Raw genomic sequence first — 13,707 nt, 5'->3', positions numbered from 1 at the left:
CTCTCATACAACAGAATTGCAAGTTTCATGGACTTCCATCAGAAGATCCTTTTCAGTTCTATTCTTGCAAATCTGTGATACTGTTAAGATCAATGGGGTTGATCCCGAGGTCTACAGGCTTATGCTTTTTCCGTTTGCTGTAAGAGATAGAGCTAGAATATGGTTGGACTCTCAACCTAAGGATAGCCTGAACTCTTGGGATAAGCTGGTCACGGCTTTCTTAGCCAAGTTCTTTCCTCCTCAAAAGCTTAGCAAGCTTAGAGTGGATGTTCAAACCTTCAAACAGAAAGAAGGTGAATCCCTCTTTGAAGCTTGGGAGAGATATAAGTAACTGACCAAAAAGTGTCCTTCTGACATGCTTTTAGAATGGACCATCCTGGATATATTCTATAATGGTCTGTCTGAATTATCAAAGATGTTATTGGACCATTCTGCAGGTGGATCCATTCACCTAAAGAAAACACTTGCAGAAGCTCAGGAACTCATTGACATGGTTGCAAATAACCAGTTCATGTACACTTCTGAAAGGAATCCTGTGAGTAATGGGATGCCTCAAAGGAAGGGAGTTCTTGAAATTGATACTCTGAATGCCATATTGGCTCAGAATAAAATATTGACTCAACAAGTCAATATGATTTCTCAGAGTCTGAATGGATTGCAAGCTGCATCTAACAGTACTCAAGAGGCATCTTCTAAAGAAGAAGCTTATGATCCTGAGAACCCTGCAATAGCAGAAGTGAATTACATGGGTGAACCCTATGGAAACACCTATAACAAGGCTTTAATAATGGTGGAAGAAACAGGTTTAGCAATAGCAAGCCTTTTCCATCATCCACTCAGCAACAGACAGAGAATTCTGAGCAGAATTCATCTAGCTTAGCAAATATAGTCTCTGATCTATCTAAGGCCACTTTAAGTTTCATGAATGAAACAAGGTCCTCCATTAGAACTTTGGAGGCACAAGTGGGCCAGCTGAGTAAAAGAGTCACTAAAACTCCTCCTAGTACTCTCCCAAGCAATACAGAAGAGAATCCAAAAAGAATGTGCAAGGCCATTACCTTACTTGGTGTGGCCGAACCCAGAGAGGAGGAGGAGGACGTTAATCCTAGTGAGGAAGACCTCCTGGAATGCTCAGTGACCAATAAGGAGTTTCTCTTTGAGGAACCAAAGGAATCTGAGGCTCATCTAGAGACCATAGAGATTCTATTAAACCTCCTTTTGCCCTTCATAAGCTCTGATGAGTATTCATTCTATGAAGAGGATGAAGACATTACTGAAGAGCAAGTTGCTAAATACCTTGGTGCAATCATGAAGCTTAATTCCAAATTATTTGGTAATGAGACTTAGGAAGATGAACCTCCCTTGCTCACCAATGAATTGAATGCATTAGATAGGCATAAATTACCTCAAAAGAAACAAGATCCTGGTAAATTCCTAATTCCCTGTAATATAGGCACCATGACCTTTGAGAAGGCTCTGTGTGACCTGGGATCAGGAATAAACTTAATGCCACTCTCTGTAATGGAAAAACTTGGGATCTTTGAGGTGCAAGCTGCCAGAATCTCATTAGAGATGGCAAACAACTCAAGAAAATAGGCTTATGGACAAGTAGAGGACGTGTTAGTAAAGGTTGAAGGCCTTTACATCCCTGCTGATTTCATAATCCTAGACACTAGGAAGGATGAGGATGAATCCATCATCCTTGGAAGACCCTTCCTAGCCACAACAAGAGCTGTGATTGATGTGGACAGAGGAGAATTGGTCCTTCAACTGAATGAGGACAACCTTGTGTTTAAAACTCAAGGATCTGCTTCTATAACCATGGAGAGTAAGCATGAAAAGCTTCTCTCACTACAGAGTTAACCCAAGCCCCCACAGTCAAACTTTAAGTTTGGTGTTGAGAGGCCACAACCAAACTCTAAGTTTGGTATTGAACCCCCATATTCAAACTCTAAGTTTGGTGTTGGGAGGTTCCAACAATTCTTTGAACATCTGTGAGGCTCCATGAGAGCTCACTGTCAAGCTATTGACATTAAAGAAGCACTTGTTAAGAGGCAACCCAATGTTATTTAATTATATCTATTTTATTTTTATTGTTATTTCGTGTTTTATTAGGTTGATGATCATGTGGAGTCACAAAAACTACTGAAAAATCAAAAACAAAATGAAAAATAGCTTTAAAAAGAGCTCACCCTGGAGGAAGAACTTATTGGCGTTTAAACGCCAGTAAGAAGCATAAAACTGGCGTTTAACGCCGGAAAGAAGCATCAAGCTGGCGTTAAACACCAGAAACAAGCACCAGACTGGCGTTTAACGCCAGAACAGAGCATAGAAGTGGCGTTAAACGCCATAAACAAGCAGCAAGCTGGCATTTAACGCCAGACATGCATACTAAGGGCGGTTTACACACTTAATTGGAGCAGGGATGTTAAGTCCTTGACCCACTACATCTGTGGACCCCACAGGGTCCCCACCTTTTCTTCTCTCCTCTTCACACCTTTTTATAACTCTCTTCCACAAATACCCTTCACCAATCACCTCAATCACTCTTCCACATCACCTCTTCACCACTCACATCCATCCTCTCTTCCCCAAAAACCCCACCTACCTCCAAAACTCAAACTCTTTTCCCTCCCAAACCCAACCCTAATGGCCGAACCCTAAACCTTCCCCCACTCCTATATAAACCCCTCATTCCTTCTTTATTTTCACACAACACAACCTTTTCTTCTTCCCCTTGGCCAAATACACACCTCTCTCCCTCTCCTTCATTTTTCTTCTTCTTCTCCTTCTTTCTTTCTTCTTTTGCTCGGGGACGAGCAAACATTTTAAGTTTGGTGTGGTAAAAGCATTACTTTTGTTTTTCCATAACCATTAATGGCACCTAAGGCCAGAGAAACCTCAAGAAAGAGGAAAGGGAAGGCAATTGCTTCCACCTCTGAGTCATAGGAGATGGAGAGATTCATCTCAAAGGTCCATCAAGGCCACTAACGTTGAAGTTAATGTGTATCACCCTTGGGTTAGGAACGTTAGTGAAAATGGTGACTACCACTAACATTTTCGAACTCACACTTTCACTTAACATTAACGCCACTAACGTCCTAAGCTAAAAATCCCTGCCTACTTCATACTTTCTCTCTGCAAGTAAAGCTAAGCCCACTGAAGAGGATAACTGCTTCAAACTCAAGATCCAAAGGCCCATATCCAAGATTTGAAGAACCAACTAGAAGATCAGAAGAGTAGTATATATAGGGGTAGTTTTGAATCAAAAAGAGGGTTGGAAATTTGAGAACTACTCTCTGTATTTTACTTTCTCTGCAACTTTTAGTTTAATTCTCAGAATGTACTCTCCATCTATGCTTTTCATTCCCAGAGCTATGAACAACTAAACCTCTTTCATTGGGTTAGGGAGCTCTGTTGTAATTTGATGGATCAATATTAGTTTTCATTATTCTTCTTCTATTTTTTCTCTTGATTTTACTAGAAAGCTTTCAATCTTCATTCAATTGGGTAGTTATCATGGAAAAGAAGCTATTCATACTTGGATTTCTTCGGAACTTTGGAAGAGGAATGAAGAGATCATGCTAGAAATGCTTTCTCAAGTTGGACCAAATTGGGGTTTGGATGGATATAGTGATATATAATCCTACCTACACTTTGATTTGGAAATACATGTGGTATAATCAGTGACCACACTTCATCTCTTTCGTACCCCACCTTCACATTCCACTCTGACTCTTCACATCTATCATTTTCGGAACCCAACACCTTCACATAGCCAAAATCACTCATGGCTTCATCAAGCTCTAAGAGAAGAAAGGGAAAGGAGCCTATGGAGCAATGCCCTTTCGATGAAAAGAAATTTAGAACCTTTCACCATGCATTGCACTACGGATGGATGATTGATAAGGAGATCATTTATGAGCTGGACTTTCAAGTCAGAAAAACTGAATGCCCCGAAATCACAAAGAAGGTGGAAAAGAGAAGATGGGAGCTCCTCACTAACCCGGTCATTAGGGTAAATGTAAATCTTGTAAGAGAGTTCTATGCAAATGCGGTCCGATATGATAAGGCAGATGAGTCCTATACAAGTTTTGTAAGAGGAAAGATCGGGGATTTCAGTTCCATGAGTGTCATGAGGGCATTAAAGCTACGGTCTATACCATTTGCAGAAGAGAGATATCATTCAAGAATTGATAACAGCCCCAATTATGACCAGATTGTGCAAGATATTTATGTACCAGGAGCTGACTGGGTACGAGATTCCGAAAGGAAACCCAAGTTCATTAAGAGAGGGGACCTCACTCCTGAAGCAAAGGGGTGGTTCGAAATCATAAGGAGATCCATCCTCCCCGCCAGGAACAACTCAGAGGTGAATCTCAAGAGAGCCACAATGGTGCACTGCATACTCAAAGAAGGAAAGATCAAGGTTCATGAACTCATAGCCGAAGGCATTAGGAAGAGAGCCGAGAAAAGCGATTCTAGAGGAAAGTTAGGCTACCCCAGCACTATTTTCCGACTATTTGACAAAGCTGGAGTGGTGTTTGAAGATGAGGACCCCGAGTGGATAAAAGAGGGTATCCCAATTACTGTCCGGCGTATGCATGCTATTACATCTCCCCTATCTCAACAAAAGATAAGAAAGAGGGTATCCCAGCAAACTGTAGAAGGGCAAAACCCAGAGGAGCAAGCCGCAGCCACCTTGAACATGCACTAATTACAAGAAGCCATTGATGGCTTATCTAGGCAATATTGGGAGAATCAAGAGGCACAGAAGGAACTTCAATTACAGATGATGGGCCGTCAAGAGGAATCACTCTCGAGAGGGATGAATCAACAAGGAGAGTGGCAGAAGCAAATGATGGAGCAGCAATTGGAACAAGGAAAATAATGGGGTGAATCCTTCCACAGGATAGAACAAAGGCAAAATGAACAACAAGAATCTATCCAAAAGATAATCAACATCCAAGCACATCAAGGTGCACACATACATGAGATGCATCGAAAACAAATAGAACAAGCAGAACTCTTTGACGAGCACATGGCATTCCCTGAAGGGGTTTACATGAGTGAAAGTGGAAATCATGTAAACATGCTAGCCAGGCTCGGATACTTAGTCGGACAGCTACCTATAGTACATCTGGGAATCACAAAATATGAAGAAGTGAAGGATGAGTTAGCACGAGAAGAAAGAGAAAGGGTGGAGAAGAGTCATGAATCAGTAAGGAAGGCATTTGAAGACTGGAAAAGAGCCAGACTAGCACGGATACAAGGAAGCACAAGTGGACGCAAAGAGGACAAACAGGAAGGAGAGCGCGAACAACCCCATGAGTAAAAGGTGGTGGAGTTCCCTCATTATTCCATTTTTCTTTTTCAAGTCTTTTAAATAAGGAAGATCATGTATGAAATAGAACATGCTTCCATAGTAGCTTAGGAATTTTCAATTCTGTCTTTAAGTTTGTTTTTGCTTAGGTCTATGCTTGCTAGTCAACTTGCCTATTTTCATTTTCACCTTGTTTACTTGTATGCTTGTCCTTTTAAGTTAAATAAAAGGAGAATGTGTGTGATGAAAAACCAGAGTGGAGTTTATATTATGGAGTAAGTTCCTAAGTTTGTGGTATGGTAATAGATTAGCTAAGTTGGTTCACCAATAAGGTGGAAAGGCAACTATCTATCCGGAATCATATGCTTGAAACACACCCCATAAGACTAGCTAAATAACAAGATCCTAATAAGAAAAAGGGAAAGAGAAAATGAAAGTTGAGAAATAAAAGAAAACGAGTAAGAAATAAAGCTAGGCACCAAGGGTTTGAATCTTGAGGCATGTGTCTGTGGTGCTCCTGTGTAAGGGATTTACTTGGATGAATAAGCTCTCAGGGGTGCCTTATCACTTGGTAACTTGGGTTAACTAACCCGGGATTATCAGCTAAAAGTCCACTATCAAGAGTAACCCTTGCTACAGAACACTTAGTAACCCAAAGAGGTGCTGGACACCAAGGTCTCAAGAAAGAAAATAAACAAACCATGTGCCTATGGTGTGTATGTATGGGGGAAAGAGACTTGAGGTAGTAAGTCCTTAGGGGTGTCTTAACACCTAGCACCTTGAACCAACTGGTTTGGGAGTGCTGGCTGAAAGCTTATCTTAAAGAGTCGCCCCCTCACAGAGCACTTAGCCTAAGAGCACAATCAAACTCTGAAAACAACAAAAGGATCAATGAATAAAAGTCTCATAGGGTGCAATCAAGTGAGTATTTGGTTTGCGAAATTGTTACTCAGGTTGTGAATTATTGTTCGAAATTGATTCCCTGGCGATGGCACCAAAAACGGATGCACAGAACCATGGTCTAAACATATCTTCACAACTTCGCATAACTAACCAGCAAGTGCACTGGGTCGTCCAAGTAATACCTTACGTGAGTAAGGGTCGAATCCCACGGAGATTGTTGGTATGAAGCAAGCTATGGTCACCTTGTAAATCTCAGTCAGGCGGATATAAAATAGTTATGTAGTTTTTGAAATTTAGTAATAAAAGAAGGATAGAAATACTTATGTAAATCACTGGTGAGAATTTCAGATAAGCGTATGGAGATGCATTCGTTCCTCTGAACCTCCGCTTTCCTGCTGTCTTCATCCAATCAGTCTTACTCCTTTCTACGGCTGGCTTTGTGTAAGGATGTCACCGGTGCCAATGGCTACTTTCAATCCTCTCGGGAAAATGGTCCAAATGCTCTGTCACAGCACGGCTAATCGTCTAGAGGCATCACCCTTGTCGTTGGTTGCATCCTATTCCTCTCTGTGAAAATGGTCCGATGCGCTGTCACTGCATGGCTAATCATCTTGGAGGTTCTCGATTATACTGGAATAGAATTTACTATCCTTTTGCGTTTGTCACTATGCCCAGCACTCACGAGTTTGGAGTTCGTCACAGTCATTCAATCCCAGAGTCCGACTCTTAATACCATGGACAAGGCTTAGACTTTCCGGACTCTCATGAATGCCGCCATCAATCTAGCTTATACCACGAAGATTCTGATTAAGAGATCTAAGAGATACTCATTCAATCTAATGTAGGACGGAAGTGGTTGTCAGGCACGCGTTCATAGGGAATGATGATGATTGTCACGTTCATCACATTCAGGTTGAAGTGCAAATGAATATCTTAGAAACTGAATAAGATGAATTGAATAGAAAACAGTAGTACTTTGCATTAATCTTTGAGGAACAGCAGAGCTCCACACCTTAATCTATGGAGTGCAGAAACTCTGCCGTTGAAAATACATAAGTAATGAAGGTCCAGGCATGGCCGAATGGCCAGCCCCCAAACGTGATCAATAGATCAAAAGATAATCCAAAGATGTCTAATATAATAGTAAAAGGTCCTATTTATAATAAACTAGCTACTAGGGTTTACAGAAGTAAGTAATTGATGCATAAATCCACTTCCGGGGCCCACTTGGTGTGTGCTTGGGCTGAGCTTGAAGTCTACACATGGAGAGGTCATTCTTGGAGTTGAACGCCAGCTTTTGTGCCAGTTTGGGCGTTGAACTCCACTTTGCAACTTGTTTCTGGCGCTGGACGCCAGAATTGGGCAGAGAGCTGGCGTTGAACGCCAGTTTGCGTCGTCTAAACTTGGGCAAAGTATGGACTATTATATATTGATGGAAAGCCCTGGATGTATACGTTCCAAAACAATTAGAAGCGCGCCATTTTGAGTTCTGTAGCTCCAGAAAATCCATTTTGAGTGCAGGGAGGTCAGAATCCAACAGCATCAATAGTCCTTCTTCAACCTCTGAATCTGATTTTTGCTCAAGTCCCTCAATTTCAGCCAGAAAATACCTGAAATCACAGAAAAACACACCAAATCATAGTAAAGTCCAGAAATGTGAATTTAACATAAAAACTAATGAAAACATCCCTAAAAGTAACTAGATTCTACTAAAAACATACTAAAAACAATGCCAAAAAGCGTATAAATTATCCGCTCATCACAACACCAAACTTAAATTGTTGCTTGTCCCCAAGCAACTGAAAATCAAATAGGATAAAAAGAAGAGAATATACTATAAATTCCAAACTATCAATGAAACATAGCTCCAATCAGATGAGCGGGACTTGTAGCTTTTTGCCTCTTGAATAGTTTTGGCATTTCACTTTATCCATTGAAGTTCAGAATGATTGGATTCTATAGGAACTCAGAGTTTAGATAGTGTTATTGACTTTCCTAGTTCAGTATGATGATTCTTGAACATAGCTATTTTATGAGTCTTGGCCGTGGCCCTAAGCACTTTGTTTTCCAGTATTACCACCGGATACATAAATGCTACAGACACATAATTGGGTGAACCTTTTCAGATTGTGACTCAGCTTTGCTAAAGTCCCCAATTAGAGGTGTCCAGAGTTCTTAAGCACACTCTTTTTTTGCTTTGGACCTTGACTTTAACCGCTCAGTCTCAAGTTTTCACTTGACACCTACACGCCACAAGCACATGGTTAGGGACAGCTCGGTTTAGCCGCTTAGACCAGGATTTTATTCCTTTAGGCCCTCCTATCCACTGATGCTCAAAGCCTTGGGATCCTTTTTATTTGCCCTTGCCTTTTGGTTTTAAGGGTTATTGGCTTTTTGCTCTTGCCTCTTGGTTTTAAGAGCTTTTGGCTTTTTCTGCTTGCTTTTTTTTTTGCCTATTTTTTTTTTCTGCAAGCTTTGTTCTTTGTTGCTTTTTCTTGCTTCAAGAATCATTTTTATGATTTTTCAGATTATCAAATAACATGTCTCCTAGTCATCATTCTTTCAAGAGCCAACATATTTAACATTCTTAAACAACAACTTCAAAAGACATATGCACTGTTCAAGCATACATTTAGAAAACAAGAAGCATTGTCACCACATCAATATAATTAAACTAAGGTCAAGGATAAATTCAAAACTCATGTACTTCTTGTTCTTTTGAATTAAAACATTTTTCATTTAAGAGAGGTGATGGATTCATAGGACATTCATAACTTTAAGACAAAGTTACTAACTACTAATGATCATGTAATGAAGACACAAACATAGATAAGCACTTAACATAGAGAAAACGAAAAACAGAGAAAGTAAGAACAAGGAATGAGTCCACCTTAGTGATGGTGGCGTTTCCTTCTTGAGGAACCAATGATGTCCTTGAGCTCTTCTATGTCTCTTCCTTGTCTTTGTTGCTCCTCCCTCATTGCTTTTTGATCTTCTCTTATTTCATGAAGGATGATGGAGTGCTCTTGATGTTCCACCCTTAGTTGTCCCATGTTGGAACTTAATTCTCCTAGGGAGGTGTTGATTTGCTCCCAATAGTTTTGTGGAGGGAAATGCATATGAGGCATCTCCGGGATCTCATGGTGATGAGCTTCCTGCGCCTCTTGAGCTCCATGAATGGGCTCTCTTGCTTGCTCCATCTTTTTCTTAGTGATGGGCTTCTCTTCCTCAATGTGAATGTCTCCTTCTATGGAAGCTCCAGCTGAGTAACATAGATGGCAGATAAGATGAGGAAAAGCTAGCCTTGCCCCAGGAGAGGGCTTTTCGGCTATTTTGTAGAGTTCAAGGGAGATGACTTCATGAACCTCTACTTCTTCTCCAATCATGATGCTATGATTCATGATGGCCCGATCCACAGTAACTTCAGATCGGTTGCTAGTGGGGATGATGGAGCGTTGGATGAACTCCAACCATCCTCTAGCCACAGGCTTGAGGTCCAATCTTCTTAGTTGAATCGGCTTGCCTTTGGAGTCAATCTTCCATTGAGCTCCTTCCACACATATGTCCATGAGGACTTGGTCCAACCTTTGATTAAAGTTGACCCTTCTAGTGTAGGGGCGTGCATCTCCTTGCATCATAGGCAAGTTAAACGCCAACCTCACATTTTCCGGGCTAAAATCTAAGTATTTCCCTCGAACCGTGGTGAGATAATTCTTTGGGTCTGGATTCTTACTTTGATCATGGTTCCTAGTGATCCATGCATTGGCATAGAACTCTTGAACCATTAGGATGCCGACTTGTTGGATGGGTTTTGTTAGAACTTCCCAACCTCTTCTTTGGATTTCATGTCGGATCTCCGGATACTCATTCTTCTTGAGCTTGAAAGGGACCTCAGGGATCACCTTCTTCTTGGCCACAACATCATAGAAGTGGTCTTGATGAGCTTTGGAGATGAATCTTTCCATCTCCCATGACTCGGAGGTGGAAGCTTTTGTCTTCCCTTTCCCTTTTCTAGAGGATTCTCTGGTCTTAGGTGCCATCAATGGTAATGGAAAAACAAAAAGCTTATGCTTTTACCACACCAAACTTAGAATATTGCTCGCCCTCGAGCAAGAAAAGAAAGAATTAGATAAAGAAGAAGAAGAAAAGATGGAGAAGAGGGGGGAGGTGTGTTTCGGCCAAGAAGAGAAGAGAGGATTGTGTTGTGTGAAAATGAGGAAGAATGGAAGGATTTATATAGGGAAGGGAGGGGGGTTAAGGTTCGGCCATATGGGTGGGTTTGGGTGGGAAATTGATTTGAATTTTGAAGGTAGGTGGAGTTTATTGGGTAGGTTTATGGGGAAGAGTGGGTGGATGTGAGTGGTGAAGGGTTAATAGGGAAGAGAGATGGAGGTGATAGGTGAAGGGTTTTGGGGAAGAGTGTTTATTGGGAATAGAGGATGATTGAGAAGAGAAAAGAGAGTGAGTGGAGGTAGGTGGGGATCCTGTGGGGTCCACAGATCCTGAGATGATCCTGTGGGGTCCACAGATCCTAAGGTGTTCAAGGATTTACAACCTTGCACTAAATTAGGCATGTAAAATGCCCTTGTACACAACTCTGGGCGTTCAGCACCAGGTTGGTGCCCATTTTGGGCGTTCAACGCCCATTTGTTGCCCATTTCTGGCGTTGAACGCCAGAACCATGCTTGTTCTGGGCGTTCAGCGCCAGCTCTTCTCCAGGGTGCAATTCTGGCGTTCAGCGCCCAGATGCTGCCCATTTTGGGTGTTCAGTGCCCAGATACTGCCCATTTTGGGCGTTCAGCGCCAAAACCATGCTCTGTTCTGGCGTTGAACGCCAGACAGGTGCTTCCTCCAGGGTGTGATTTTTCTTCCGCTATTTTTGATTCTGTTTCTAAATTTTTCGTTTATTTTGTGACTCCACATGATCATGAAGCTAAGAAAACATGAAAAACAAAAATAAAATTAGATAAATAAACATTGGGTTGCCTCCCAACAAGCGCTTCTTTAATGTCAATAGCTTGACAGTGGGCTCTCATGGAGCCTCACAGATGTGCAAAGCTTTGTTGAGACCTCCCAACACCAAACTTAGAGTTTGGATATGGGGGTTTGACACCAAACTTAGAGTTTGGTTGTGGCCTCCCAACACCAAACTTAGAGTTTGACTGTGGGGGCTTTGGTTGACTCTGCTTTGAGAGAAGCTTTTTCTGCTTCCTCTCCATAGTTGCAGAGAGAGATCCTTGAGTTGTAAACATAAGGTTGTCCTTATTTAATTGAAGGATCAATTCTCCTCTGTCCACATCAATCACAGCTCTTGCTGTGGCTAGGAAAGGTCTTCATAGGATGATGGATTCATCCTCTTCCTTTCCAGTATCCAGGACTATGAAATCAGCAGGGATGTAAAGGCCTTCAACCTTTACTAACACGTCCTCTACTTGTCCATAAGCCTGTTTTCTTGAATTGTCTACCATCTCTAATGAGATTTTAGCACCTTGCACCCCATAGATTCCCAGTTTCTTTATTACAGAGAGGGGCATGAGGTTTATTCCTGAACCAAGGTCACACAGAGCCTTAAAGATCATGGTGCCTATGGTTCAAGGTATTATGAACTTTCCAGGATCCTGTCTCTTCTGAGGCAATGTCAGTTGATCCAGATCACTTAGTTCATTGGTGAACAAGGGAGGTTCATCTTCCCAAGTTTCAATACCAAATAATTTAGCATTTAGCTTCATGATTGCACCAAGGAACTTGGCAGCTTGCTCTTCAGTAACATCCTCATTCTCTTCAGAAGAGGAATACTCATCAGAGCTCATGAATGGCATAAGGAGGTTCAATGGAATCTCTATGGTCTCTAGATGAGTCTCAGATTCCTTAGGTTCCTCAGAGGGAAGCTCCTTATTGATCACTGGACGTCCCAGGAGGTCTTCCTCCTTGGGATTCACGTCCTTCTCCTCTCTTGTGGGTTCGGCCATGGTAATTAATTCAATGGCTTTGCACTCTCCTTTTGGATTCTCTTCTGTATTACTTGGGAGAGTACTAGGAGGGATTTCAGTGATCCTTTTACTCAGTTGGCCCACTTGTGCTTCCAAATTTCTAATGGAAGACATTGTTTCATTCATGAAACTCACAGTAGCCTTAGATAGATCAGAGACTAAATTTGCTAAGCTAGATGGATTCTGCTCAGAATTCTCTGTCTGTTGCTGAGTGGATGATGAAAAAGGCTTGCTATTGCTAAACCTATTTCTTCCACCATTATTAAAGCCTTGTTGAGGCTTTTTATCCTTCCATGAGAGATTTGGGTGATTTTTCCATGATGGATTGTAGGTGTTTCCATATGGTTCACCCATGTATTTCAACTCTGCTATTGCAGGGTTCTCAGGATCATAAGCTTCTTCCTCAGAAGATGCCTCTTGAGTACTGTTGGATGCAGCTTGCATTCCATTCAGATTCTGAGAAATCATATTGACATGCTGAGTCAATATTTTATTCTGAGCCAATATGGCATTCAGAGTATCAATTTCAAGAACTCCCTTCTTCATAGGTGTCCCATTATTCACAGGATTCCTCTCAAAAGTGTACATAAACTGGTTATTAGCAACCATGTCAATGAGTTCTTGAGCTTCTGCAGGCGTTTTCTTTAGGTGAATGGATCCACCTGCAGAAGTATCCAATGACATCTTTGATAGCTCAGATAAACCATCATAGAATATATCCAGGATGGTCCATTCTGAAAGCATGTCAGAAGGACACTTTTTGGTCAGCTGCTTGTATCTTTCCCAAGCTTCATAGAGGGATTCACCTTCTTTCTGTCTGAAGGTTTGAACATCGGCTCTAAGCTTGCTCAGCTTTTGAGGAGGAAAGAACTTGGCTATGAAAGCCGTGACCAGCTTATCCCAAGAGTTCAGGCTGTCTTTGGGTTGAGAGTCCAACCATATTCTAGCTCTGTCTCTTACAGCAAAAGGGAAAAGCATGAGCCTGTAGACTTCAGGATCTACTCCATTAGTCTTAACAGTATCACAGATCTGCAAGAATTCAGTTAAGAACTGAAAAGGATCTTCAGATGGAAGTCCATGAAACTTGCAGTTCTGCTGCATCAGAGAAACTAGCTGAGGTTTCAGCTCAAAATTGTTTGCTCCAATAGTAGGAATGGAGATGCTTCTTCCATGTAAATTGGAATTAGGTGCAGTAAAGTCACCAAGCATTCTCCTTGCATTATTGTTGTTGGGTTTGGCTGCCATCTCCTTTACTTGTTCGAAATTTTCAATAAGGTTGTCTCTGGATTGTTGTAATTTAGCTTCTCTTAGTTTTCTCTTTAGAGTCCTTTCAGGTTCTGGATCAGCTTCAACAAGAATGCCTTTTTCTTTGTCCCTGCTCATAAGAAAGAGAAGAGAAAAAGAAAAGAAGAGGAATCCTCTATGTCACAGTAAAGAGGTTCCTTATTGTTAGTAGAAGAAGAAAAGGAATAGGGGTGAAGAAGAATGAAG

General features: G+C 41.5%; 2 non-coding genes across 2 annotated transcripts; one reads left to right on the top strand and one right to left on the bottom strand.

Moving 5' to 3' along the window:
- Positions 1-253: 253 nt before the first annotated feature.
- LOC112780513 (small nucleolar RNA R71) lies at positions 254-361 on the bottom strand. Its single transcript, XR_003191345.1, has one exon. It is a non-coding gene; the product is annotated as a small nucleolar RNA R71 (small nucleolar RNA).
- Positions 362-12,954: 12,593 nt separating this feature from the next.
- Positions 12,955-13,062, top strand: LOC112781493 (small nucleolar RNA R71). Its single transcript, XR_003192269.1, has one exon. It is a non-coding gene; the product is annotated as a small nucleolar RNA R71 (small nucleolar RNA).
- Positions 13,063-13,707: the final 645 nt, after the last annotated feature.

The sequence above is a fragment of the Arachis hypogaea genome, chromosome 19, assembly GCF_003086295.3.
Source record: "Arachis hypogaea cultivar Tifrunner chromosome 19, arahy.Tifrunner.gnm2.J5K5, whole genome shotgun sequence".
Taxonomy (NCBI): Eukaryota; Viridiplantae; Streptophyta; class Magnoliopsida; order Fabales; family Fabaceae; genus Arachis; species Arachis hypogaea.
This window is presented reverse-complemented; position numbering and strand designations above follow the sequence as displayed.